This window comes from Hyaena hyaena, unplaced genomic scaffold, assembly GCF_003009895.1.
Source record: "Hyaena hyaena isolate Hyena2069 unplaced genomic scaffold, ASM300989v1 scaffold_86, whole genome shotgun sequence".
NCBI lineage: Eukaryota > Metazoa > Chordata > Mammalia > Carnivora > Hyaenidae > Hyaena > Hyaena hyaena.
In genome coordinates, this window is record NW_024080721.1 from 1,170,095 (window position 1) to 1,197,338 (window position 27,244).

Below are 27,244 nucleotides of genomic sequence, written 5' to 3' on the forward strand. Positions count from 1 at the left end.
ATGCAAATGTTTTTTAATTAATTTTGAAAACATGATCTACTAACACATTTACTGAGGACAAAACATCATAAAGCAAAATTAGCCTTCAATTATTCACTTTATTACTAACAGTTAACTCTAGGAAAAGGAACAAAGAACTTTTTTCCCAGAAAATCATCACAGATCAAAAGAATTATGCACATCTGGACCATATATTATATATGAAACCTTGCAAAATACTATTTATTTCTATGTTAATTACCCTTTTGTGGCATATCTTTAAAAAAAATTACACATGCTCTGCTGACGTTTCTCCTCATCCTAAAAGAAATTTAAATCCCTAATTTACAGTGTTGTGATAAGCACTGTAATCCAGCACAATCTGAATCACTACCTATGCCATGAATGTAAAGTCAGCTTTATTCCTAACAGCCCAAAGCAAAAACAACCAAATGTTCATTCACAGATGAATCGATAAACAAATACTATAATAGTCATATCCAATATTCTCAGCAATAAAAAACTAATGGCTGATACCTACGGCAACATGATGAATCAGACATTGTACTGAGTCAAAGAAGCCAGACCCAAAAAGAATACATACTGAATAATTCCACTTATGTAAAATCCTAAAAGAGGCAAAATTAATCTAGTCACAGAAAATAATTCAGTGGGGGAGAGAAAAGTAGAAGGAAACTTTTAAAGGTGATGAAAATGTTACAGATTTTGATTGTGGTGATGGTTATACAAGTATACGCATTTGTCAAAACTCATCAAAATATACATTTAATATGAGTATACTTAAAATGTTCATTTTATTCTATATAACTTACACTTCAAAAAAAGGTGAATTTTAAAGAGACTGGGCTTACTAAAAATAGACTGCCTCCCTCGAAAAGCAGTGCATTCCAAGATTAACATTTTATATTCCTTTTATGTTAAATAATCTTTCTTTTAAAAGATTCTATTTTTTAAGTAATCTCTACACCTAATGTGGGGTTTGAACTCACAACCCCGAGATCAAGAGTTGTATGCTCCACCAAATGAGTCAGCCAGGCACCCCTAAATCATCTTTCTTTAAATCTATTAAAATAAATGTTAGGGGTGCCTGGCTGGTTCAGTCAGTAACTCTTGATCTCAGAGTTGTGAGTTCGAGTCCCACACTGAGTGTAGAGATTACTTAAAAATAAATCTTTAAAAAAATGTTAAATATTAAGTTTTAGATAAAACTTAAAACCGGGGCACCTGGGTGGCTCAGCAGGTTAAGCAACCGACTTCAGCTCAGGTCATGATCTCGTGGTTTGTGGGTTTGAGCCCTGCATCGGGTTCTGTGCTGACAGCTCAGAGCCTGGAGCCTGTTTCGAGCTGTGTCTCCCTCTCTCTCTCTGCCCCTCCCCTGCTCGCACTCTGTTTCTCCCAGTCTCAAAAATAAATAAACATTAAAAAACTAAAAAAAAAAAAAACCAAAAACCTTAAAACCAAGAAACACTGTCTAAAACTGTGCTGTCTTAATATAGTACTCATTAGCCACATGTGGCTATATCAAGTTAAATTAAGTAAAAATTAACTAAAATTTAATTTAGATACTCAAGGGGGAAAGAGTGACTTTACAAACCTGACAAGGTACCAAAGTCAACCATGTATCAAGTATATCAAAGTCAAGATTAACAATGATAAAGCACATTGGTAGTATGTGTTCTTAAAATGATGCGATGAAAATGGCAATTTACCTCTGTGGTCTTCCTCCCCAAAATCCTTAACCCCACACTAATGATAAGAAAAACATCTGATAAATCCCAACAGAGAGGCATTCTACAAAAACAGTTAACCAGTAACTCCTCAAAATTACCAAGACTGTTAAAAACAGGGAAGTCTGAGAAACTATCACAGCAAGGAGGACCCTATGTATGTGACCAAATGTGGTATCCTAGGTGGATCCTAAAACAGAAAAACACACTACGTAAAACTAAGGATATCTGAATAAACTATGGACTTTAGCTAATCACGATGTATCAGTATTGGTTCATTAATTGTAACAAATATACCACTTAAGTAAGGGACATCTGGGTGGTCCAGTCAGTTGGGCTTCGGACTTCAGCTCAGGTCATGATTTCTTTGTTCATGAATTCCAGTTCCACAACGGGGCTGTCAACACAGAGTCGCTTCTGATCCTTTGCCCCCTCTCTGCCCCTCCCCAATTTATGCTCTATCAAAAATAAACATTCATTAGGGACACCTGGGTGGCTCAGTCAGTTGGGTGTCCCAACTTCAGTTCAGGTCATAATCTCATCATTCCTAAATTCAAGCCCTGCGTCAGGCTCTGTGCTGACAACTTGGAACCTGGAGCCTGCTTCGGATTCTCATTCTCTCTCTCTCTCTCTCTCTCTCTCTCTCTCTCTCTCGCCTTCCCTCCCTCTCTCTCAAAAATAAACATTAAAAGAAATAAATGAACATTAAATATATACATATATATCACAATAATACAGATATTAATAATAGGCCAAAATGGGTGTGGTATATACGGGAGATCTTTGTACCATCTTCTGTTTCTCTGTAAATCTAAAACTGTTCTTAAAAATAAAAACTACTATAGGGGCACCTAGGGGGCTCAGCCGGTTGGGCATCCAACTTTGGCTTAGGTCATGATCTTGCAGTTAATGAGCTAGAGCCCTGCATCAGTCTCTTTGCTGACAGCTCAGAGTCTCAAGCCTACGTCAGAGTCTGTCTCCCTCTTTCTCTTCCCCTGCCCTGCTTGTGCTCAGTCTCTCTGTCTGTCTGTCTGTCTGTCTGTCTCTCTCTCCCTCCCTCCCTCCAAAAATGAACTAGAAAAAAATTTAAAAATTTTAAGTTAAAAAAAATAATAAGGAAATCTGAAGGGCACCTGGGTGGCTCAGTTGGTTAAGCATCACTCTCAGTTGCAGCTTAGGTCATGGCCTCACAGTTCACGGGATTGAGCCCTATGTCAGGCTCTGTGCTGACAGCACACCACCTGCTTGGGAGTCTCTCTCCCTCTCTGCCCCTCCCCCACTTAAGAGTACACAGGAGTGCTCTCCCAAAATAAACTTTAAAAAAGTCTTAAAAGGGGCGCCTGGGTGGCTTAGTCGGTTAAGCGTCCGACTTTCACTTAGGTCATGATCTCGCAGTTCGTGGGTTCGAGCCCCGCGTCAGGCTCTGTGCTGACTGCCAGCTCAGAGCCTGGAGCCTGTTTCAGTCTGTGACTCCCTGTCTCAATGACCCTCCCCTGCTCACGCTGTCTCTCTCTCTCCTAGAAATAAATAAAACAAAAAATAAAAAAATAAAAAGTCTTAAAAAGAGAGGACTATTTTATAACGAGTCACAACTTCTGAACCAGTGCTCTCTCCCAAAATAAAAAAAAAAGTCTTAAAAAGAGAAGGCTACTTTATAACTAACCACAACCTAGGAAAAAAATTTGTATCTACTGAGCACTAAAAACCCTCAATGAAATCTAAAAGACCTCAATGATATGCTTATTTCAGTTTCTATTTCAAACCATTACTTATTTTTTAATGCTTTAAAAACAAAACAAAACAGAACAGCAAACCATGAGAGACTCTTGAATATTGAAAACTGAGGGCTGACGGGAGTGGGAGAGAGGGGCAGGGGAGTGATGGCCTGGAGGAAGGCACTTGTTGGGATGAGCAATGGGTGTTACATGGAAACCAACTTGACAATAAACTATGAAAGAAACACAAAACAAAAAACTATGTATCATATGTAAAGAGAACACTGAAAATTGTTCCACTCCCCAGATTAGCAATTCTCAAAGTAAGGTCTTCTAAATCTCTTTCAAAAAAGTAGCCACGATATCAAAACTATTAGAATTCACTGTTGGCGCTGCACTGATCATGCAGTAAGAGTAACTGATACACAGACCTCCGTACTAGCAGACATTTTTTTCAAAAATGAACAAAGTGTGGGACACCTGGGTAGCTCAGTCAGTTATGTGTCAAACTCTGGATTTCTTTCTTTTTTTTTTTTTTTAATGTTTTTTATTTATTTTTGAGAGTCAGAGAGAGACAGCACAAGCAGGGGAGGGGCAGAGAGAGAGGGAGACACAGAATCCAAAACAAATTCCAGGCTCTGAACTAGCTACCTGTCAGCACAGAGGCAACGCAGGGCTCAAACCCATGGACCGTGAGAGATCATGACCTGAGCCGAAGTTGGACGCTTAACCGACTGAGCCACCCAAGCACCGCAGACTCTGGATTTCAGGACCGGTCATGATCTCACAGTTCAAGTGTTCAAGCCCTGCATGAGTCTCCATGCTGACAGTGTGGAGCCTTCTTGAGATTCTTTCTCTCTTCTCTCTCTTCCCCCTCTTCACTCTGCCACTCCCTGACTCCTGCTGATAAACTTTTTTAAAAAAATGAATGAAATGACACTGCAACCTTAAAAAAAAAATTGGCAATATTTGTTGCCAATAATAAAATTTGAGCTTTCAAGCAAAATTAGAATTTTGGAAAACTTCTATTCACATGAGTTTGATGGGTTTTCTAGTACTTAGACTTTCCCAATACTTCAAGCCTTTCCTGATGAGTACTAACATTAACAAATGCAATTTTTTTTAATTTTCTTAATGTTTTTTATTTATTTCTGAGAGAGAGAGAGAGAGAGAGAGAGAACAGGGGAGGGTCAGAGAGAGAATCTGAAGCAGGCTCCAGGCTCTGAGCTGGCTGTCAGCACAGAGCCCGATGCGGGGCTCGAACCCACAAACTGTGAGATCATGACCTGAGCCAAAGTCGGACGCTTAACTGACTGAGCCACCCAGGTGCCCCAATAAATGTAATTTTTTAAGTTTATTTTTATTTATTTTGAGAAAAATACAGAGTGCAAGCTAGGGCAGGGGAGGGAGGGGGCAGAATACCAAGCAGTCTCCCCACTGTCAACAGAGACCAGCACATGGCTGAAATTCACAAACCATGAGATCATGACCTGAGCCAAAATCAAAAGTTGGATGCTTAACCGACTGAGCCACCCAAGCACCCCTGAATGCAAGTTTTTGATACTGTGTCATTTAAGGTCCAAGACAGAACAATGGATTTTAATGTTACTGAATACAAAAAGTGGACTGACATAATTCAGATTTCATATTGCAACTAACCTTTAAAAACTACTACTTAGGGTGGCTCAGTTGGTTGGGCGGTTAAGTGTCTGACTTTGACTCAGGTCACGATCTCGCCGTTCCCAAGTTCAAGTCCCCACGTCAGGCTCTGTGCTGACAGCTTAGAGCCTGGAGCTGCTTCAGATCCTGTGTCTCCCTCTCTCTCTGCCCCTCCTGCACCCCACATACGCGCTGTTGCCGTCTCTCTCTCTCTAAAACAAACACTAAAAAATTTTTTTAAATAAAATTAAAAATAATTGTTGGGGTGCCTGGGTGGCTCAGCTGATTAAGTTTAAGCATCTGACTTCGGCTCATGGTTTGGGGGTTCAAGTCCCACGCTGGGCTCTGCGCTGACAGCCTAGAGCCTGTTTCAGATTCTGTGTCTCCCTCTCTCTCTGCCACTCCCCCACATGCATGCTATCTCCCCCAACTCTCTCTCAAAAATAAATAAACATTAAAGAAAAATTAAAGGGGCATTTGGTGGCTCAGTCAGTTAAGTGTCCGACTCTTGGTTCAGCTCAGGTCATGATCTCATGGTTTCATGGGCTTAAGCCCCACATCAGCTCTGTGCTGACAGTGCAGAGCCTGCTTGGGCTTCTCTCTCTCCCATTCTCTGCCTCTCACCCACTCACGATGTCCCTGTCTCTCCTAAAAAATGAATAAATTAAAAATAAATCTAAAAAACTACTTGTCGAATTTTGGCGTACTACCAAAAAATACCTGCAATCATTTGAAAAAGTTCTTAAAATATTCCTCCCCTTTCCAACTACATACATATCTCTGCAAGGGTTAATTTTCTTCATATACTTCAAAGTAATAAACAGCTACTGGCTGAACACAGAAGCAGATATGTGAATCCAGCTGCCTTCCATAAAGCAAGATATAAAAGCAATTTGCAAAAAGAAAAAACAATGTCACTCTTATCACCAAATTTTTAGAAATGTTCCAGAAAATGGGTATTCTTCACTAAAAATATTATTAGTATATAATCAGATTATTATTTTTAAACTAATATATTATTTTAAAGTTCTCAGTATAATATAGACACTAAAAAGCCAAAAAGTTCTTTGGGAGTCCACTAACTTTTAGAGAATAAAGGAGTCCTAGGACACCTGGCTGGCTCAGTCAGAAGAACGTCTGACTCTTGATCTCAGGGATGTGAGTTCGAGCCCCACGCTAGGTGTACAGATTACAAAAAAAATAAATAAATGAACTTAAAAAAAAAAAAAAAAAAAAGGATAAAGGAGTCCGAAGATCAAAAAGTTGAGAAGTGTTGGGGCATCTGGATGGCTCAGTTGATTGAGCATCCGACTCTCATTTTCACCTCAGGTTATGATCTCACAGGTCACAGAATCGAGTCCCACATTGGGCTCTGTGCTGACAGCAAAAGGCCTGCTTGGGATTCTCTCCCTCTTTCCCTCTCTGCCCCTTTCCCACTTGCTCTCTCTTCAGCTCTCGCTCTCAAAATAAACAAACATTTAAAAAAAAATGTTATAAGCTGAGATGTGTCTGTCTCAGAGAAAAAGGAAAAAATGACAAACCAAAAAAATACATAAATTAACTTACAGCAAAACATACGTACATACTCTGGAAAGCTTATCAAAAGGCATAAAATATCACTGACAAGAACACCAAGATCCAAAATGTGACACTTAAGCATTTAGGTCTTAAAAATATATCTTTTCCAAGGACAGACTTTTCACATTTTGAAATTTACTTATATGATTTTTTTAAATGTTTAGTTTTGAGAGAGAGACATGGGGGTGGGGGGGCAAAAAGAGAGGGAGACACAGAAAGACACAGAATCCAAAGCAGGCTCCAGGCTCTGAGTTGTCAGCACAGAGCCCAACTCCAGGCCTGAACTAAGGAACTGCAAGATCATGACCTGAGCCAAAGTCAGACACTTAACCAACTGAGCCATCCAAGCTCCCCTACTTATATGATTTTTTGACTGCCTCTGCCATTAGGCTATAAGCCCTACGAAGATGGGCCCATGTGTGTTTTGCTCACTGCTGTGGCTAGCCCAGCACTCAGCACAAATCAGCTATTGAAGTAATTGCTGGACTGAGAACAAAACAAGACTTACTAACAGAACTCACTGATGTCTCTATTCAAATTCTAAAGATGAAATTTTATCATCAGAATTTACCTATTTACATTGTAATAACAATCATACAAGCTACCATTTATTGAAAGCCCATTTACTGTGCACCAGGCATTACACTGGGCATTTTATATTTTTAATTCCCATAACCACTATGGGATATACTTCACAGGTAAAGGAAATAAGGCTACCAGCGGTTAACTTACTCATCTCAAGTTACATGTAATAAGTAACAATATTAAACCCACATTTCTCTGCTTTAAAAGGCCACATACTTTAACAGAGCACCTGGGTGGCTCAGTCAGTTAAGCGTTCGGCTTCGGCTCAGATCATGATCTCACCGCTCATGGGTTCGAGCCCCGCATTGGACTCTGCTGACAGCTCGGAGCCCGGAGCCTGCTTTGGATTCTGTGTCTCCCTCTCTCTCTGCTCCTTTCCCACTCACACCCTGTCTCTCTCAAATATAAACATTTAAAAAAAATTTTTTTTAAGGCCACAAACTTTTCAGTACATGATAGTGGCTCAATACCAGTTGGTTACCTTTTTCTTTTTTATCCACTCCCTTGTGATTTTCAGAGGAATTCATTTTGTGGAAGTCACTTTTTCTCCTTCTCCCAATCTTCCACTCTGCTCCACTATCCAACTTCTACTCCTCTGCATCACTAAGTTAAGCAATCTATGAAGCCCTCAGGGTAAGGAATAGACTATACTCTCCTAACACACTACAGAAAAATTTCATTAAGAATGGTGGATGTAGTATAAAAGACTAAAGAGTATCCGATTCCAGAACCTAAATTAAAGCTCTCTGACCCCAGATCTTGCAGGATGGCTTCACATCAAGTCCCTCAAATGGCCACGGCTTGAGCAATACCACCTCAAGTCTCAAGGACCTAATCGTTGAGAGCCCCTGAGTTTGGCCATGCCTTCAAGGCCTGAGCCATGATTTACCAATTAGAAAGTACCAAGACAATACCTCTGCCAATTCCTGTCAGGATCTGCAACCAAAAACCAAAAAACCAATACTGAAGAGACCAGAGTTCCCAACACTTCCTCCAGGCCCAGGACAATTTGAACAAAAGGAGCTTTGTTCCCAAAGAACATACTGGTCACAATATCACTCTAAGAAAAAAAGCTATTTCTATCATTCTCCCCACTGCTTCTGAACAATATGTAAACATTTCTACTTTTTCCCTCTTTTGGTGAAAGAAGAACATAATTAGCCATCAATGAACTAACTATTCTAGGAAAAATTACAATGCCATAAATATTAACCACATCAAGTGATAATCTCAACACAAGCCATGTTTTCCAGAGAGGAATCCCCAGAGCCTGTGAAGTTTTACACAGATTCCGTGGAAATCTTTTTAAAACCTCACAAAGCCTTAACTCAATAAACCTGAATATACCTCACCTCAAAATCCAGATTAAAGAAAACATACAATATGAGAGAGAGAGAGAGAGGGCTATTCTACCTTTAAGGAGCGCCTGGGTAGCTCAGTTGATTCAGCGGCCAATTTCAGCTCAGGTCATGATTTCACAGTCTGTGGGTTCAAGCTCCACATCAGGCTCCATGCTGACAGCTCAGAGACTGGAGCTGCTTCAGATTCTGTGTCTGCCACTCTCTCTCTGCCCCTCCCCTGCTCACACTTTCTCTTTCTCTCAAAACTGAATAAACATTTAAAGAAATTAATAAATTCAGGGGGGCCTGGGCGGCTCAGTTGGTTAAGCGTCTGACTTCAGCTCAGGTCATGATCTCACGGTTTAAGTTCGAGCCCCACGTCAGGCTCTGTGCTGACAGCCAGCTCAGAGCCTGGAGCCTGCTTCAGATTCTGTATCTCCCTCTCTCTCCGACCCTCCCTTGCTCATGCTGTCTCTCTCTCTCTCCCAGAAATAAATAAAACATTTCAAAAAAATTTTTTTATTTAATGAATTCAGCTTAAAAAAAAGAATTCAGCTGCAATCTGCTAAAGTAAAACTTGTCTTAAAAAAAGCATCACAGGAAGTCACATCTGTGGCCTGCCACTGGATACATCACTCTACAACAGATGACTTTTATTAGTAATCCCTAGGCTCTGCACTAAAAATCTTGATATACAAGGGGCAGCTGGGCTAGCTCAGTCAGTAGAGCACGCAACTCTTGATCTTGGGCTTGTAAGTTCAAGCCCCATGTTGGATGTAGAGGTTACATAAAAATGAAACCTCTAAAAAAATAGTCTCAATATACTAATAAGATTTAAGTAATAACAAATTACTTAAGAAATCAGATATCACCAAATACATACAAGCTATAAACAAAAATAAACAGAGCTTCAAAATGCTCCATTAAAAAAAATCTGCTTCAGTATTACCTAATAATTCTAGAATACAAAAACACATTAATCCAAGAGTTTATACTGTCTCACAGATCCTTTCCCAACAGTGAAAATTCCTGCTACCACTTAAATAATGTGAATATATGTTCACATGTAGAACTCCCCCTTTCAAATTCTCCATGGCTTCCTAATACTTAAACGTTGCTGAACACTGTAAAAAGTACCCAGAAATTAAAATTTACAAAAGCAGCCAATGAAAAATAAACAACCGATGATTTTTCCACAAACAAGTCTCTCATTTGCTTACGTCCATTTGCTAAACCTTTATCACAGACACTGCTCTGAATCCCCTAAACCAAGAACTTTTGTTAAAATGCCGGGGCGGGGGCTGGTGGCTCAATCGGTCACATGTCCGACTCCTGATTTTGGCTCAGGTCATGATCTCAAGGTTCATAAGATAAAGCTCCACTGTCAGCTCAGAATCTACGTGGGATTCTCTCTCTGTCCCTCCTCCATGCACATGCGTGCACGCTCTCTCAAAAATAAACTTAAAAAGGGGTGCCTGGGTGGCTTAGTTGGTTAAGCATCCAACTTTCGCTTAGGTTATGATCTTGCGGTTCGTGGGTTCGAGCCCCGCGTCGGGCTCTGTGCTGACTGCCAGCTCAGAGCCTGGAGCCTGTTTCAGATTCTGTATCTCCCTCTCTCTCTGACCCTCCCCTGCTCACGCTGTCTCTCTCTCTCTCTCTCTCTCTCTCTCTCCTAGAAATAAAACATTAAAAATTTTTTAAAAAAATAAATAATAAACTTAAAAAAAAAAAACACTGCACTAGGAAGTTCAAACAAGGATACTTGGTGAAACCTACTGGGCCTGATGAAAAGATAAATCTACAGTTTAACTCTTCAGGACGTATAAACTTCAACTGCCAAGCTACCTATAAGAAATGTTTCTATGAGAGGAAAATGTCCAGAAGTTTCTGTAGGTTTCTGCCTAGAAGAGCCAACACTACACCTTCTCTGAGACCTGACCCCACTCTTAAAGTGGAATCTTCCAATTATGTTTGTTTGTACTTCTAGACTCCAGTCCTATGGTCCTACTAATTAGACCAATGATGGAAAACTGGACAAACTTCAACCAATCAAATTCTCCCCTCCCAGGAATTTGAAATGTAGACAATGACCTAATAAACCATTTGGCTTGTGGCACTGGAGTTTGAGTTCATGTGTGGCACCAAAAAAGAAAGTGGTGATTTTCTTCCATGTGTTTTTAAAGCAGGAAAGGCCAGATTGTGAAAAGACAACTAAAGCAGGATAAAAAGAGACAAGAGAGGACACTGACTAGCCAGCAGGGAGGGAAGTGCTATCTCTCCTGCCTTATTAGCTCCAGAATGCTTCCCAGTTTCTTTTCGTGTCCTTCAGGAAAGCCAACAGCCCCTGGTGTTCTTTAAGTATCTCCTTACTTCTGCCCCTAAAGAATTCCTCTTCCTGGTTCAGGACATAAGAAAATCATAACAGTTTAAGACACAAATTCACACCAGGAACAGTGCAGGAAGGGGTATGATTATTCTTGTGGTTCATAAGGAATCCGAGCAGTACCTAAGAAGTTGTTTCTATCACTATCTATACCCTTATGAGAAGAAAGAAAAAAAGGCAAAAAACCCTGAAACCTTAAAAGCAAAAATCAGCTGTTGGCCTAAGCCCTCAGCTCTGTGCTTCCCTTCAACACTCACCTGTTCAAAAGTTCTGCTGGTTCACAGCAGGAGGCGTAAGCAGACTTTGTTCAGGTCCTTTTAACACTGTAAATAACAAAAGTATTAAAGTAATTGACCCAACAATCAACCTCTTAGGAAACTTTAAAAACATAATCTCTTATAATGAATAGTTTTTACAGGAAATGGTTCCAAACCTGGTTAAAATATTAGAATCACCTTGTGTGCTTATAAACTAACTTCCACTTTCCTAAGATTTAAAGAGTTTCAGTAGCTCTAGAGTGGGACTAAAAAATACATATTTTTTACAAAAGTTCTAAGTGATTCTCATAAAGATAAATGAGCACCAATATAGGGTTTAGGAAAGTGATTACTTGGGGCTTTCATTCAAAACCACATTACAGGGATTTGGTATTAATTTTTAAGCATATCTGATACGAAAATGACAGCAAGCAACATAGCAATACGGTACACAGCCTATGCAAATAATCAGTGCGCCCAAGAAATATAACCACTGCCAAAATGCCCAAGGAGCAAAGCTCCAGGTGTGCCTTCAGTTACAAAATTACTACCTTCTTTTAATGTTCTACTGAGACAGTATCTTAAAAATCCACAGGAGTCACATCTTAAGTGACAAGGAGTGAACTGAATGAAATACAACAGCTTCAAGTGGTTTCTTAGCTAAAATCAAATAATACTTTGAATGCTGCTACATGTCAAAAATTAATTACAAATAAAAGTTGATGATTTTATTAACAGCAAGAAGGTAACTTGAGAAAGCCACTTCTGCCTTTTGACTTAATTTTGCAAAAAAATAGCCATGTTTTAATACCCAAAGTCATTCAACTTTATATGCACTGCAGTCTGGTTTTATAAGGGCAGGCAAAAAGAAAAGAGTGGGCAACTAGGTAATAAAGTCTAACTCAAAAAAACAAGCTCTAAATATCTCCTATTGCAAGTAAAAATTAAGTTCAAATCCTCTGTAGTTAACAAGAAAATATAAAACTGTATACTTTAATTACTTGAAGTACATTAATACTTTGAAAATATTTTTAAAAAATTGTGACCACTTAAGGGAGTATTCTTTTATTTTTCAAACCTCCCCTTTCTTTCCCCCTCAACCTCACACAAAATTATGGGCAATTCGGGGCACCTGGCTGGCTCAGTCAGTACAGTTTAATCTCAGGGTCGTGAGTTCAAACCCACATTGCATGCAGAGCTTACTTAAAAAAAATTTTTTTTAATTATAGGTAATTCAACAAAGGTATCATCCTGCATCCCCGTAAAAATAATCTACTGTATTTCTCAGTCATCTGAGGGCATAAAAAAAAATTGCCAATCAGGTTTAAGAAATACTAGGATTCCAACTATCAGTAAGCCTTCCTATGGAGTAAAAATCTACTTATATATTGAAAAATATGTAACTTTGCAGGGCATTAAAAATGAATGGAAATGCTAGGACTTCATTACCAGAAAAATCCTAGCAGAGGGTTAACGGGAAAAAAAGGCTTGGGTTCAGGGTTTTACAATGATGACCAAATGATGTTAAGGCAATTCAAACTGCTTAAGGAAAATGGACATTTAACTTGCCTCTAAGATACCGGATTAACACCAACAGAGGCTGTAGATTCAACCTAATGAGACTGGTCCCACTACAATCTATAAGAAATAGAATAAAACAGAAAGTACTGAAAATTTAATCAGCAGGGGATAATGGAGAACTGCAAATGAAGTCAGTCTTCGAAAATGGCACAAATCAAAGATCCTTTAGAATGGCAAGGGTAAAAGGGTCAATAACAATCTTTTCACCCAAAAGGTTCTCCCAGACAGCAATCACTATCAGTAGTGTCATCTCCCAGTGTGAAAGTCAACAAAAAGAGAATAGACAAATGGAGTATTAAAATGCAGAGTCATGAGAACAAATGAGCTGATATGACATCAAAGACAGAATACGGAAATGTCATTTCAAAATTCAACAAAAGAACAAGAGGGGAAAATTTATTAAAATACCACCTCATCACTATCATTGCTGTGGCTCCTTTTTAGCCAAGGAGCTCCACTCACACCCTAAAGTTGTAAATTCCTCTCTTCTCATGAGCTTCAGGCAAGTTATGACAAATTATTTTTCATATATGCAACTCAACTCACCAGCAAAAGCACTTCAAAACCAAAATATTAAAGTCCTCAGGTGAATTAATATGAAAGAAGACATTTATGAAAGCTCAGTAATAAGCATATGGAAATAAGCTGGAAGGAAATCAGAAAAAAAAAATTTTCCCGAAGAAAGAAGCCTAATAAGTATCAAATTAATTGGTGAACGAGTCAACTACTCTGAAAGGCAAAAGAAGAAAAATAAAAAACACAAAAAGTCCTACACATGTAAAATGCTATAAAAGACATACAAATAAGAGGAAGAGACCCTGAGGAACTTAAAACTAGGATGGACAGAACAGAATTAATTAAGAATTCTTAATTCTTACTAATCAGATTAAGAATAACAAATTATTATGCTGACTCTAGCATTCCCCCAGGTTATATTTCTTAATTCTGTCTAAACTTCACAGGAAATTAATTTCCCTACATTTTCAAATATTCCTAAGTACTCCAAAGATCCCCTTCTTCAAAAGCAATTCCTTTCGAAAAATCTTTTAGGCAGTCTATCATCCATCTCATTTAAAAACTTTTAAGAAAGACTTTTCAAGACAATTTGCTGAAATATGTCATAGGAGCATCCTGAATTTTTCCAAACTGGGGTGGAGCGTGTGCCCTATACGGAGGGAAAGGGGTTTGGACATATGGGTCCAAATCTCCAGAAACTGGTCTCCCTTTCCAACATTCATGAGAGATGTGGAAAAAATGTCTAAGTCCCTGAATAACCCATCATAGTACCAACGAGCAGGGTACACATTTTCTACCAGCCTCCCTCTTGCTAAACTAGCCTCCATACTTTTCCCAGCACTTGACCTGCTCCCACTTCAGCTTCTGCCTCAGTCTCTCTGCCCTAGCTGGCCCAGCCTGGAGCATTCCTCCTCCCTAGAGCTTCAGGATTCACTCCTTCACCTGTGTCAGGTCCTTCCCCAAACATGCGCTTCTCCGTGCAGCCTTCTCAGGGCGCGCTACTTAAAATGAACTCCTAAATCCCTATCATCATAGTTGTCTCATTTTTTTCCCACATCATTTACCATAACACTATATATTTTACCTGAGTTTTTGTCTGTCTAGAAATGAGCTCCACAGAGAAAGGACTTTTAGTCTGTTGCGGCCCCAGCACCCGACAGTGCAGTAGTCTCAATCTCTGTCAAATAAATGAATGCATGAAGGCAGGAAGGAATGGAAGCACAGTCCCTTCTGCCTTCTCAGAACATTGTCAGAACCTGACAATGCTTCGTCAGGTACAGAAAAGGTGTTGGGGCGCCTGGGTGGCTCAGTCGGTTAAGCGTCCGACTTGGGCTCAGGTTATGATCTCACACCATTCGTGGGTTCAAGCCCCGTGTCAGGCTCTGTGCTGACAGATCAAAGCCTGGAGCCTGCTTCCGATTCTGTGTCTCCCTGCCTCTCTGCTCCTCCCCTGCTCATGCTCGTTCTCTCCCTCTCTCTCTCTCTCTCAAAAATGAATAAACATTAAAAAAAAAAAAGGTGTAAAGCCCTTTCTATTCCAATAAACCAGTACCATTCCCAGTATACTCCTTGGTGTTAAACGTAAAGGAAGAATTGTGTGTCCCTTTTTCCAGATACATGCCACTTTTAAATTTTTTTCCCAGTGTCCTCCATTGATGTCAGCATCTGATGTAACAGAAAAGTACATATTCCATCCAGCGTGAGCACTCCAAAATCTGCTACACTAATTAGTAAAACACGAAATCATCAATGAATGGGAGAGCACATTTGTGATCTAACCAAAATGGACAAACTCTGGAAGGTCAGAGCTGCAAATATTGAAAGTTAATGTACTAGAAAGGGTTGACAAGGGGGAAAAAATGGTTTTAGATCCAAAAAGGCATTAGATTCTAAGAAGGAAATACTACACAAGGCCAGAGTGTCTTCCGGGCACACAACCCTGGGAATCAAAACTGCCTATAATGCAAGATACACAACACTGGCTAAGAACCTGTTCACAGCTTCTGGCCCCATCCTCAATTCCTTCTAAGTGTAACTGAAATACTTACCTTCCTTTAGAGAGAAACTGGGTGTGCTTACGTGCTCGGACTTTCAGGGAAAGGAAAAAAAGAAAAAGAAACAAACAAAACACAGGGCTAAGTAAACGCAAAGCAACATTGTTGCTTCCCAAGCACGGGTCCTACAGCCTGCTGCTTTCACAGGCCATTCCGTGGCTGGAAACGTAAATCTGATCTAGGCATCAGCCACAGCACTCAAGTATCCGAAGTGCTTCGTGGGAACTGCTGACACTGAAAAGACTAAAACCCATCTCAACCGGACGAGAACGTTCGGGTCCCAAAGCTGCCTCGGGCTCGACTTTCCCAACCTCCGTCCCAGGTTCAGATCATGGCTCCACCTTGCCTCGGGCCTGGTCCAGACCAGTCCTCTCGCCACGGACGGAGTCTCCACGGTGCAGATGCTCGGTGAGGAAGGCAAAGGCGCACCTCCCGGAGGCCAGGTGTGGGGAGGAGGGCCGGCAGGAGGAGCTGTCTGGCCGAAGCAGCTGTTACCCCGGGGCACCCCAGCCCTAGCCGGGTGGCTGGCCCGGGGAGCAGGGATCAGAGGGCGAACCCTCCGGCCCTGAGCAAATCGGCCTGACACTGCCCACCCCACCCACCACCCTCCTCCCTCCCTCGGTTCCCCCCCGCGATGCCAACGGGCCCCTGAGGAGGGGGCCTCCGCGGCTCGGCGGTCGGGACGCGCCCGGGCCCGGCGTGGTCCCTCGCGGGGCAGGAGGCTCCCTCCGGCCCAGCACCTGACCTGTCCCCTCGCCTGACGCCCTAGCCGGCCGTGGCCGCTGCCGGGGCGGCCTGTGGGTGTCCATGCGGCTGGGCCGGGTCGGAGCGGCGGGGACGCGAGCGCGGGCAGGAGTCCCAGGCGGCTCCATGGGCGGGAGCGTGGGGGGTGGGAGACGGCGGAGTCGGGACGCGGAGCGGAGCCGGGCAGGGGAGTGAGACGGAGTCGCTGGTTACCTGCGGTCCGGGACAGGGAGTCTCTCGGAAACCAAGTCAGTCTTCAGCCTCAACAACACAAGATGGCCGACACGTCGCCACGTACGTCACGTGACAGCGCGCTCCTTCCGCCACGCCCCTTGCTCCTCCCCCGCCCCGCCTCGCCTCCCTTACCCGCTTATCCAGCCTCCCACGACATCCTTCCTTTCCGCTGCCTCCCGCCCCTCTTTCCCCGAACACGCCCCTGTCCGAGCCCCGGATGTCGGGCTGGAAGAGGGCGGGGCCGCGGCAAGGCGCAGGCGCCTGCGGGTCCCTGGGATGGGGTTCCCGGCCTGCCCTTGAGTTGAGTAGAGTTGGTGTTTTCAGAGTTGGATCCTGGCCAGGCCACCTGTGACTCACCATCCTATGCACCCAATCCAGAGCCGGTTCGCATTTTCAAAAAGCTCTTCATCATTTACGAGTTGATTTTTTAACCCCAGAACTTTCCCACAGCTTTTAACCCACATTTTCCTGGGCTTTTGCCATCCTATAGAAAATGGGGAAACGACAAAAGCTGAAGTTCAAAGCAGTTTCTCTACTTGTTAACGGTTCTGGTAGAACTGGGAATTCATTCTAGAGTCTTGAAATGTGGTAGCTTAGAAGGACTAGAGAGCTCGGACTGCCTCCTGGTGCATCAAGGGCTACACCCCTTTTGCCAAAAAAATCTCCCACCTGGGGACTGCCAAATAAAACACAGGACACCCAGAAACAGTGGGAATATATTTACACTAAAAAGTTAGTCGTTATTTTTCGGAAGTTCAGATTTAACTGGGTGTGCTATATTTTTATTGCTCTCCCTGACAACCTTCTCAAGTCATCCTATTCTTTCTTGTGTATCCAAGGTTTTGTTTGTTTGTTTGTTTTTACAGGATCCTTCTTAACAGCTTTTTAATTTTTTTTAATGTCTGTTTTTAAGAGAGGAGAACAGGGGATGCGAAGCGGGCTGGGCACTGACAGCAGAGAGCCTATTGTGGGACTTGAACTCGAGAACCACTAGATCATGCCCTGAGTGGAAGTCCAACACTTAACAGACCTGCCACCCTTCACAGTGCTTTAAAATACTCAAATGTTGGGGCCCCTGGATGGCTCAGATGGTGGAGCATGCGACTCTTGATCTCAGGGTTCTGAGTTCAAGCTCCATGTTGCGCATTTGGCATTTTAAAAAGTAAAAAATAGGGGTGCCTGGGTGTTCAAGTTTGGCTCAGGTCATGATTTTCAGTCCAAGAGTTCGAGCCCCATGTCGGGCTCTGTGCTGACAGCTCAGAGCCTGGAGCTGCTTTGGATTCTGTGTCTCCCTCTCTCTGCCCCTCCCCTGCTCATTTTCTCTCTCCCTCTCTCTCTCTCTCTCTCTCTCTCTCTCAAAAATAAATAAACATTTTAAAAAAGTAAAAAAATAGTTGAATGTCTTGCATCTCAAAAGTTAATGGGAAAAACTACAATTTCACCTCCCTACCTCTCAGTTTCAAGGCCAAACTGCGTATAAGAGCTGTTTATACTCACTTTCCCAGTTTCCATATCTGGCAAGCAAGCAATCATCAACCAGTGCAATGTGGCTTCTATTCTGACTCAACCACCTAATGCTTGTTCTTAGACAGCTCAACCTACAGGTTGATGAGTGCTGTTTTTCAGTCCCAATCTTGACTTAGTGCTTTTCCACCTTTAATATGATTGACCGCTCCCTATTTTCTGCAATAGTTTATTGCCTTTATCTTTATGTCCTTGCGGCTCAAAGTGCAGTCAATGAACCAGCAGCAATAGCATCACTTGGAAGCTTGTTAGAAACACAGAATCTCAGGGACACCTGGGTGGCTCAGTTGATTTAGCATCCAACTCTCGATTTCAGCTTAGGTCTTGATCTCAGGGTCTTGATCTCAGGGTTGTGAGTTCAAGCCCCTTGATGGACTCCATGCTGGGCATGGAGCCCATTTCAAAAAAAAAAAAAAATGCAGACTCTCAATGGGCCCTTCACAATTCCATGCTGTTGAACTCTAGACCCTTTATAACCCATATTGTCCCCCACCCTGAACTTATTGTTCTAGATATGCCCATGTTTGAGAGTCCTCAAATATGCCACTGTTTTTAGCCTTTGCACATTCTGTTCCCTCTCCTTACACTATCATTCCCAACACTTATCCCACTTCCTGCCAAGCTACACAACTGCTGCTCATCTTTAAAAGCCTAATCATATGTTAGTGCCTCTGTGAAGCTTTTTTTAATCCCCTCCTTTAAACCAAAAATCTTATCTCTTGAACTTTTATTTTTAAGAAAAAAGGTAATACTCTGCTTCTTATGTCCTAACCATCTCATTAAGTGCTTTACTTTCATTCTCTCTTGTCATCCTGGTGATAGCACTTTGAAGCACTAAGAAAGACAGCCAGACACCTGAAAGAAGGGCTTACCTTCTCCTAATCTCAGCCAGGACTTTGTAGCCCAGGCTGACTGACTGCTGAGCCCGTGTCCCTAACCACCTCTCTGACACCGGGCCATCTGTGCCTGTAATTTTATAGAGAGATAATATAGATAACATATCTAATTTATATAGATAATATATAATTTAAATCTATATACTTAAGGTGTAATTTATATATATTAATATTTAGCATGTTTAGTGGTCATTCTGCAACTTTTGACAAATGCATACAGGTGTGTTCAATACCACTAAAATTAAAGTACAAGATAGTCCCATTATCAGTGTTTTCTCAATAAGGCTTTGTAGTAAGCACTCACCCCCACTCTTGGCCCCTGAAACAACTGTTATATTTTCTGTCCTTATAGTTTTGTCTTATAATATCATATAAATAAAGCCATTGAGTATGTAACCTTTCGAGGCTGGCTTCTTTCACTTAGTATAATGTACTTGAGATTTGGCCATATACTGTTGCATGTTTAAGTACTTCCTTCTCTTCTTCTTCTCCGGCTCCTTCTCCTCATTTCCCTCCTTTTGCCTCCCCTCCCCCTCCCTTCCCCTTCTTCTTCTTCTTCTTCCTCCTCCTCCTCTTCCTCTCCTTCTCCTTCTTCTCCCATTCATGAGTAGTATTTATTTATTTTAATTTTTTAACTTTTTTAAAATTTATTATTGAAAGACAGAGAGAGGCAGAGCATGAGCAGAGGAGGGGCAGAGAGAGGGGGAGACACAGAATCTGAAGCAGGCGCCAGGCTCTGAGCTGTCAGCACAGAGCCCAACAAGGGGCTCGAACCCACAAACTGTGAGATCACGACCTGAGCCGAAGTCTGACGCTTAGCCAACTGAGCCACCCAGGCGCCCCTGAGCATAGGTTTTAATTTCACTGGGAGAAAATACCTCAGAACGGGATTGGTGGCTATGTGGTGTTTTTAACTTTATCAGAAATCGTGAAACTGTTTTTCAGAGCGCCTTAGCCACATTTTTAGCCCCAAAGTGTAAGCTTCCAGAGAGCAGGAACCAAATCTAAGGGAAGAGAAGGAGGAGGAAAAGGAGGAAGAAGTATTTGACTTTGCACTCTTAGTAGCTGGCATTGTTCTGGCATGAGGTAGAAACTCCATAAATACCTACAGAATCAAATCATTCTTGATCATCTCCTTCTCAGGAAGGGTGCCTTCTCCTTCTCCTGGTATTCACTCTGTCTCTCCAATGTTTCATTAAATAGTGGTTTTAAAGTTACAACACTATATACTATATATATATATATATATACATATATACCATATGCCTACTATAGTGAGGGATATTAACAAAGTTTCACCTTTATTGTATCATTGATAGAAGCAGAGAAGTTGATAATAATATATTACAGTGGGGGAAGAGAGAGTAAGGAGTATAGCCAGAAACAAACCTTGCCACCACCCTTTCTATACAGGTAGAGACTAATTCCCTCCCATGGGGCCCTTATAACTGATAGAACATGGCAGAAGTGAAAGAAGTGATTTCCAATGCTGGATCACAAGGGTTATGGAGCCTCCACCTTATTTTCTAAAACAGTATCTTTTTAAAAAAATTTTTAGTGTTTTATTTATTTTCTGAGAGAGAGAGAGAGAGACAGCGTGAGCAGGGGAGGGTCAGAGAGAGAGGGAGACACAGAATCTGAAACAGCCTCCAGGCTCTGAGCTGGCTGTCAGCACAGAGCCTGACACGGGGCTCGAGCCCATGAACCACGAGATCATGACCTGAGTCGAAGTCGGACACTTAACCGACTGAGCCACCCAGGCACCCCTAAAACAGTATCTTTTTTTAAATTCTTTTTATTTATAGTTTATTGTCAAGTTGGTTTCCATATAATACCCACTGCTCATCCAAACAAGTGCCCTCCTCCATGCCCATCACCCATTTTCCCCTCTCCCCCACCCCCCCATCAGCCCTCAGTTTGTTCTTAGTATTTCAGAGTCTCTTATGGTTTGCCTCCCTCCTTCTCCATAACTATTTTTTTCCCTTTGCCCTCCCCCATGGTCCTCTGTTAAGTTTCTCTTGGTCCACATATGAGTGAAAACATATGGTATCTGTCTTTCTCCACCTGACTTATTTCGCTCAGCATAACACCCTTGAGTTCCATCCATGTTGCTACACATGGCCAGATTTCATTCTTTCTCATTGCCATGTAGTATTCCATCGTATAGATAAACCACATCTTCTTGATCCATTCGTCCGTTGATGGACACTTAGGCTCTTTCCATGTTTTGACTATTGTTGGGAGTGCTGCTATGAACACTGGGGTCCATGTGCCCCTAGGCATCAACACTCCTGTATCCCTTGGGTAAATTCCTAGCAGTGCTATTGCCAGATCATAGGGGAGTTCTGTTGTTAATTTTTTGAGGAACTTCCACACTGTTTTCCAGAGTGGCTGTACCAGTTTGCATTCCCACCAGAAAACAGTCTCTTTCGAAGCCAAGGGCTGCCAGATAGCAAGTCCAAAGGCTCTGAGGCCACTGTTCTGTGAGGAAACCCAGACTACATGGAGAGGCCCATGTAGTTGGGTCCAGCAACAGCCCCAGCTAAAGCATCAGGGGTCTGAGCTACAGATCTGAGAGTCATCCATACAAAGGAGGTCTTTGAAATCATGGAGAATCACACACACCTAGCAATTGCAGAAAGAAAAAGAAAGAAGATAGGCTCTTGGGAGGGAAATGCAAGGCTGGTAGGCAGAGACAAGCTGCAGATAGGACTGGGTTAGAAACCGGAGCCAGGCTCAGAACAGAGGCAGGAAGAAATTGATTGGCAATGCCCAGTCTACAGAATTGTCAAGGAGTCTGGGGCTGGGGAGACTGCCATTGAACTGGTGACTGGAATTGTACAGAGCAGGAAGAACAGAGGGTTAGGAAAGAGGCGGTAATAAGGAAGGAAGGAGGCACGGGGCACCTGGGAGTCTCCGTTAAGCATCCAACTTCGGGTCAGGTTACGATCTCACAGTTTGTGAGTTCAAGCCCCGCATCGGACTCTGTGCTGACAGCTCAGAGCCTGGAGCCTGCTTCAGATTCTGTATCTCACTCTCTCTGCTCCTTCCCTGCTCGTGTTCTGTCTCTCATAAATGCATAAACATTAAAAATTAAAAAAAAAAAAAAAGGAGGAAGAAGTTTGAAAGCAGATGAAAAGGGCACATGGATTTGTTAGCGAAGAGGGACCCTCTTAGTTAATTGGGACCCTAACTAAATGTGTAGCCAACGCAACTGAAAGCCAAAGAGAAAACACAAGTAAGAGAGTGGGGGAAGATACAGAGCTACAGAGCTGAGCAAACAGCAAGGAAAGGCTGCTCAGATGATAACTATGGAAACAGATCCATTTTTATGTTTGAAAACATTTTTTATTATAAAAGTACTTGCATATTTTAAATTCTATTCTCATTTCTAACCTTCGGATATATACCAAGAAAATTAAATCACAAAAAAAAAAATCTATCTTGGAATACTTGGAATACAATAAGTGGGTTCTTGCACATAAATGTCCCACAGTAGATCCCAAAATTTTATTTTTCTCCTGGGTCCTTTTTTTTTTAGATTTAAGTTTTTAAAGTTTATTTATTTTGTTCTTTTTTTAAGGTTTACGTATTTATTTTGAGAGCATGTGTGGGAGCAGGGGAGGGACACAGAGAGACAGAGAATCCCAAGCAGGCTCCCCATTGTCAGCATAAAGCCTCACAAGGGGCTCAAACTCATGAATGTAAGATCATAACCTAAGCTGAAACCAGGAGTTGGGTGGGATGCTTAACCAACTGAGACACCCAGGCACCCTACTTTATTTATTTTGAGAGAAGGCGGGGGGGAGACAAGTACAGAGAAGGGCAGAGAGGGGGAGAGAGAAAATCTCAAGCAGGCTCCACACTCAGTGTGGGACCCGATGCAGGGCTCCATCTCACAACTTTGAGATCACGACCTGAGCTGCAATCAAGAATTGGACATTTAACTGACTGAGCCACCCAGGCGCCCTTAAAGATTTTATTCTTTTATTCTTTTTTTTAAGTTTATTTTGAGAGAGACAGACACAGTGCAAGTGTGGGAGGGGCAGAGAGAGAGAGGGAGAGAGAGAATCCCAAGCAGGCTCTGCACTAGCAGTGCAGAGCCTAATGCAGGGCTTGAACTCACAAAACCATGACAAGATCATGATCTAAGCAGAAACCAAATGTCAGACGCTCAACCAACTGGGCCACCCAGGCACCCCAAAGATATTATTTTTAAGTAATGTCTACACCCAACATGGGGCTCGAAATGACAACACTAAGATCAAGAGTCATATGTTCTACTGACTGAGGCAGCTATGGGTCCCTGTTCTGAGTCTTTTGCATATGTAGGAGTTTACACTGCAGCTATCCTAAACGGTTCCCACGTGTGTGTGCAACTGCCCCTCTCATTTTCATGTGGTCAGAACTTCCCCACTTTTTTATTAACCGTTGTTAATAATAGTAGTGAAGCAGGGCACCTGGGTGGCTCAGTCAGTTAACCGTCTGACTTTGGCTCAGGTCATGATCTCACAGTGTGTGAGTTCAAGCCCCACTTTGGGCTCTGTGCTGTTAGTGCAGAGCCCACTCCAGATCCTCTCCCGATCTCTCTGCCCCTGCCCCCATCTTGCATTCTCTCCCTCAAAAATAACATTTAAAAAAAAATAGTAGTCAAGTAATACATGTTTATGGTGTTTAAATTTTTCAAACGCAAAAATATATAAAGGAAAAAATTCAAATCCCCCCAAGACCCACCCAGGACCCGCAGGTTCTCTCCCACTCAGGTACCCCACTGTTGACAGTTTCCTGTATGATTTTCCCAAAATGCTGTATGCATAAGCCAGTATGATGCGCCTCCTCATTTTCAGCACTACAAAGTCTAATGATACAATGGTTGCCCCCAAATCCGCTTGGTCTCTGACCTCATGCACCTTAGTCTACATGCGCAGAGCCACAATTTTGTATCTCTCATGTAAAACAAACAAAACACCCAAGAATTACTATGCTGCTCTGCCCCTGACCTTTTCCAAGAAACAAGGTCTTGCAGTCAGTCCACCGCATTCTCTAAGTGACTGCCTAGCAGCATTCATTTACACGTTTGTACCATAAGATACTTAATCGATTCCCTGCTGATAGACATCCTGATTGTTTCATGTTTTTGCTATTACAAGCAACGCAGTAATGAGTTTCCCTCTAAATATACCCTGGTTCGCGTTTATATTTACCTATGGGGTAAATTCTCAGAAGTAAAATCCCGGGATCAAATTCATGAGGTCTCTGCAATGGATATCTGCCACTCTTTCACAACTGCTCTGCATCTGAAATACAGTTTGGGAGAAATAAAAATCTTGGGGAGAGGCAGAGCCTGCCTCTTTTACAGAAGACAAACTAACTCTTCCCACCCCCATCACGTGGGCATACGACAGGGCTCGGCCTCAGACTCTGGATCTGGATTAAGACGCTGAAGAAAACAGGACACCCCAAAGTCCTGGCCGGCCAGGGCAGCAGCACGTGCCTGCCTGGGTCCCACGGTGTGCCTCTGGCTGTGGTCTTAGCCACCTGGCCTCCAGCTGGTTTGTTTTCTCAGCCTGGCCCCCCAGCCCTGCTAGTGATCACGTGAGCATCTCAGTGTCTTTTCAATCAGCTCGTCTTCTGCTTAGATCAAGCCTGCTTAGGGGCATCTGGGTAGCTCAGAGGGTTCAATGTCCGACTTTGGCTCAGGTCATGATCAAACCCAGGTTCGTGGGTTTGAGCCCCGCATCAGACTCTGTGCTGACAGCTCAGATTCTGCATCTCCCTCTCTTGTATTCTCTCTCTCTCTCTAAAATAAACAAACATTTTTTAAAAACAGGAAAAAAAATGAAAAAATTAAAGGGGCACTTGGGTGGCTCATTTCGTTGAGTGTCTGACTTTGGCTCAGGTTATGATCTCGTGGTTCATGTGTTCGAGTCCCATGTCGGGCTCTGTGCTGATGGTGTGGAGCCTGCTTCAGATTCTCTGTCTCCCTCTCTCTATGCTCCTTCCCTGCTCACGCTCTCTCTCTCTCTCTCTCTCTCAAAGATAAATAATAAATAAATATTTTAAAAATTAAAAAAAAATAAAAACCCAGGGCTGCTACTTACAGTTAAGCACCCTGACTGACTCCATAGTAGCTAGCCTCCAAGGTAGCTCCAAACGGTTCCTGCCAATCAGGCCAACTTGTGTAACCAGTAGGATAGTGAGGAGATTTCAGAATGTGATTTCTTTTCTTTTAAGATTTTATTTATTTTTTAAGGCTTATTTATTTATTTTGAGAGAGAGAGAGAGCAAGCAGGGAAGGGGTAGACAGAGGGAAAGACAGAATTCCAAGCAGGCTCTGCACTGCAGTGCCTGACACAGGGCTCATACTCACAGAAGGCGAGATCATGATCTGAGTCAAAATCGTACGCTTAACTGACTGAGCCCCCCAGGAGTCCCAAGATTTTAATTTTATTTTAAGTAATCTCCATAGCCAACATGGGACTTGAGCCTACAAGCCTGAGATCAAGAGTCTCATGCTCCTCAGACTGAGCCAGCCTCCCTCCCCCAGAATGTGATTTCTGAAGCTAGGTTTTAAAAGACATTGTGGGGCGCCTGGGTGGATTAGTTGGTTAAGCGTCCGACTTTTGCTTGGGTCATGATCTCGCGGTTCGTGGGTTCGAGCCCTGCGTCGGGCTCTGTGCTGACTGCCAGCTCAGAGCCTGGAGCCTGTTTCAGTCTGTGACTCCCTCTCTCTTTGACCCTCCCCTGCTCACGCTCTCTCTCTCTCTCCTAGAAATAAATTTTAAAAAATATATATTTAAAAGACATTGTGGCTTATATCTGCTCTCTTGTGTCACTGGCTTTGAGGGAGACCAGCGCCCTGTTGTGAGAGGTTCACGTGGCAAGTGACTGAGCCCTCTGGCCAACTTGTGCACTATAAGAGGGGACCACTTTGAAAGGGGACCCTCCAGCCCTAGCTGAGCCTTCAGATGACCGCAGTGCCAGCTGACATTTTGCAGCTTCATGACATACGCAGGGCTAGAACCACCCAACCACACTGCTTCTGAATTCCTGCCCCTCAGAAGCCGTGTGCGATAATAAACGTTAACTATTGTTTTAAGCCACTAAGTGATGGGATGATTCGTGAAAGCAAAAATAAGTAACAAATACAGATATGATTTAAATATTAAAAATTTTTTTAATTTATTTATTTTTGAGAGACAGAGTACAAGTGGAGGAGGGGCAGAGAGAGAAGGAGACACAGAATCTAAAGCAGGCTCCAGGCTCTGAGCATACGTTCAGCACAGAGCCCGTCATGGGGCTTGAACCCACGAACTGTGAGATCACGACCTGAGTTGAAGTCTGACGTTTGACCGACTGAGCCACCCAGGCGCCCCATGGAACCACTGTTCTTGCAAGTGAGTCCTGTATGCAGGGCAGTGGCCAGAATCCAGCCTGGTGGACAGGCAGGGTCAGGGGGAGAAATGTGAGCTGGGACAAGGCCACAGGTCTTGGATCACGAGGCCCAGCTGGGAGGGCCCAGCAAGTGGCAGCTGCAGGGGGCGTAGCAGGTGAGTGGGCACATGGGCAGGAATCTCCCTGGGCTGGTTGGGTTAGGAGCCTCAAGAGAAGAGAGAAGTGAGAAAGAAGGCATCTGTGCTTGGGGTCAAGGCAGAAGCCAAAACTGAGCGTTTCTAGCCCCCCTGGCCTGGGATCCTTTGCCTGTGACTTGAGAGACCCAGGGCTCAGGATGAGACAGAATTGTAGTCGTGCAAGGTGGTAGAGAGAGAGAAAACAATTATGTCCTGAGCACTAATAAGTGCTGGGCATGGACGCAGCCAGGTAGATGATCATCATCTTTTTTTTTTAATGTTTATTTATTTTTGAGAGAGAGAGAAAGAGAGAGAGAGAGAGAGCACGCGCGAGCGAGAGGGGGAGGGGCAGAGAGGGAGATGCAGAATCCGAAGCAGGCTCCAGGCTCTGAGCTGTCAGCACAGAGCCTGACGTGGGGCTTGAACCCACAAACCACGAGAGACCGTGACATGAGCCAAAGTCGGACGCTCAACCGACAGAGCCACCCAGGCGCCCTGATAACAGGCAAGGAAACAGGATCAGGGAAGCTACTACCTTATTTCTGACTCCAAATCCCGTTACATCACACAGCCTCCAGCGCAGAAGCAGAACTGAGCTGTTGCTTTGTTTCCCTATTGCTCAAAGAAGGGCCTTTGGCAAGTTGACTTAATCACTTTTCCAGTGAGAAGAATGTTCCCATAATCCCCCCCCCACCCCACTTTCAGAGCTACTCCCTCAGGCCAGGCTTCCATGTCAGGGCGCTTAGAAGATCACCTGTAGGCTTACACATCTCTGGTGCAAACACCCGGCTTGTACCTGTGAAACAAATTCACAGGGGAACCTGTCACTGGCTGAGCAGCATGCTAGGGCCATGGCAGTGGGTTAAGACAGAGTTCCTGT

At 43.0% G+C, this 27,244-nt stretch overlaps 1 protein-coding gene across 3 annotated transcripts in view; it reads right to left on the minus strand.

The window, feature by feature from the left end:
• GIGYF2 (GRB10 interacting GYF protein 2) overlaps nt 1-16,430 on the minus strand; it is a 138,061-nt gene extending 121,631 nt beyond the window's left edge. For all 3 annotated transcript variants that reach the window (XM_039234494.1, XM_039234493.1, XM_039234492.1), the window contains exons 1-2: nt 16,353-16,430; nt 11,245-11,310 (exon numbers count right to left, since the gene is read on the minus strand). The gene's annotated coding sequence lies outside the window, so the exon portion shown is untranslated. The remainder of the gene's footprint in view (nt 1-11,244; nt 11,311-16,352) is intronic.
• Between the last annotated feature and the right edge of the window lie 10,814 nt (nt 16,431-27,244).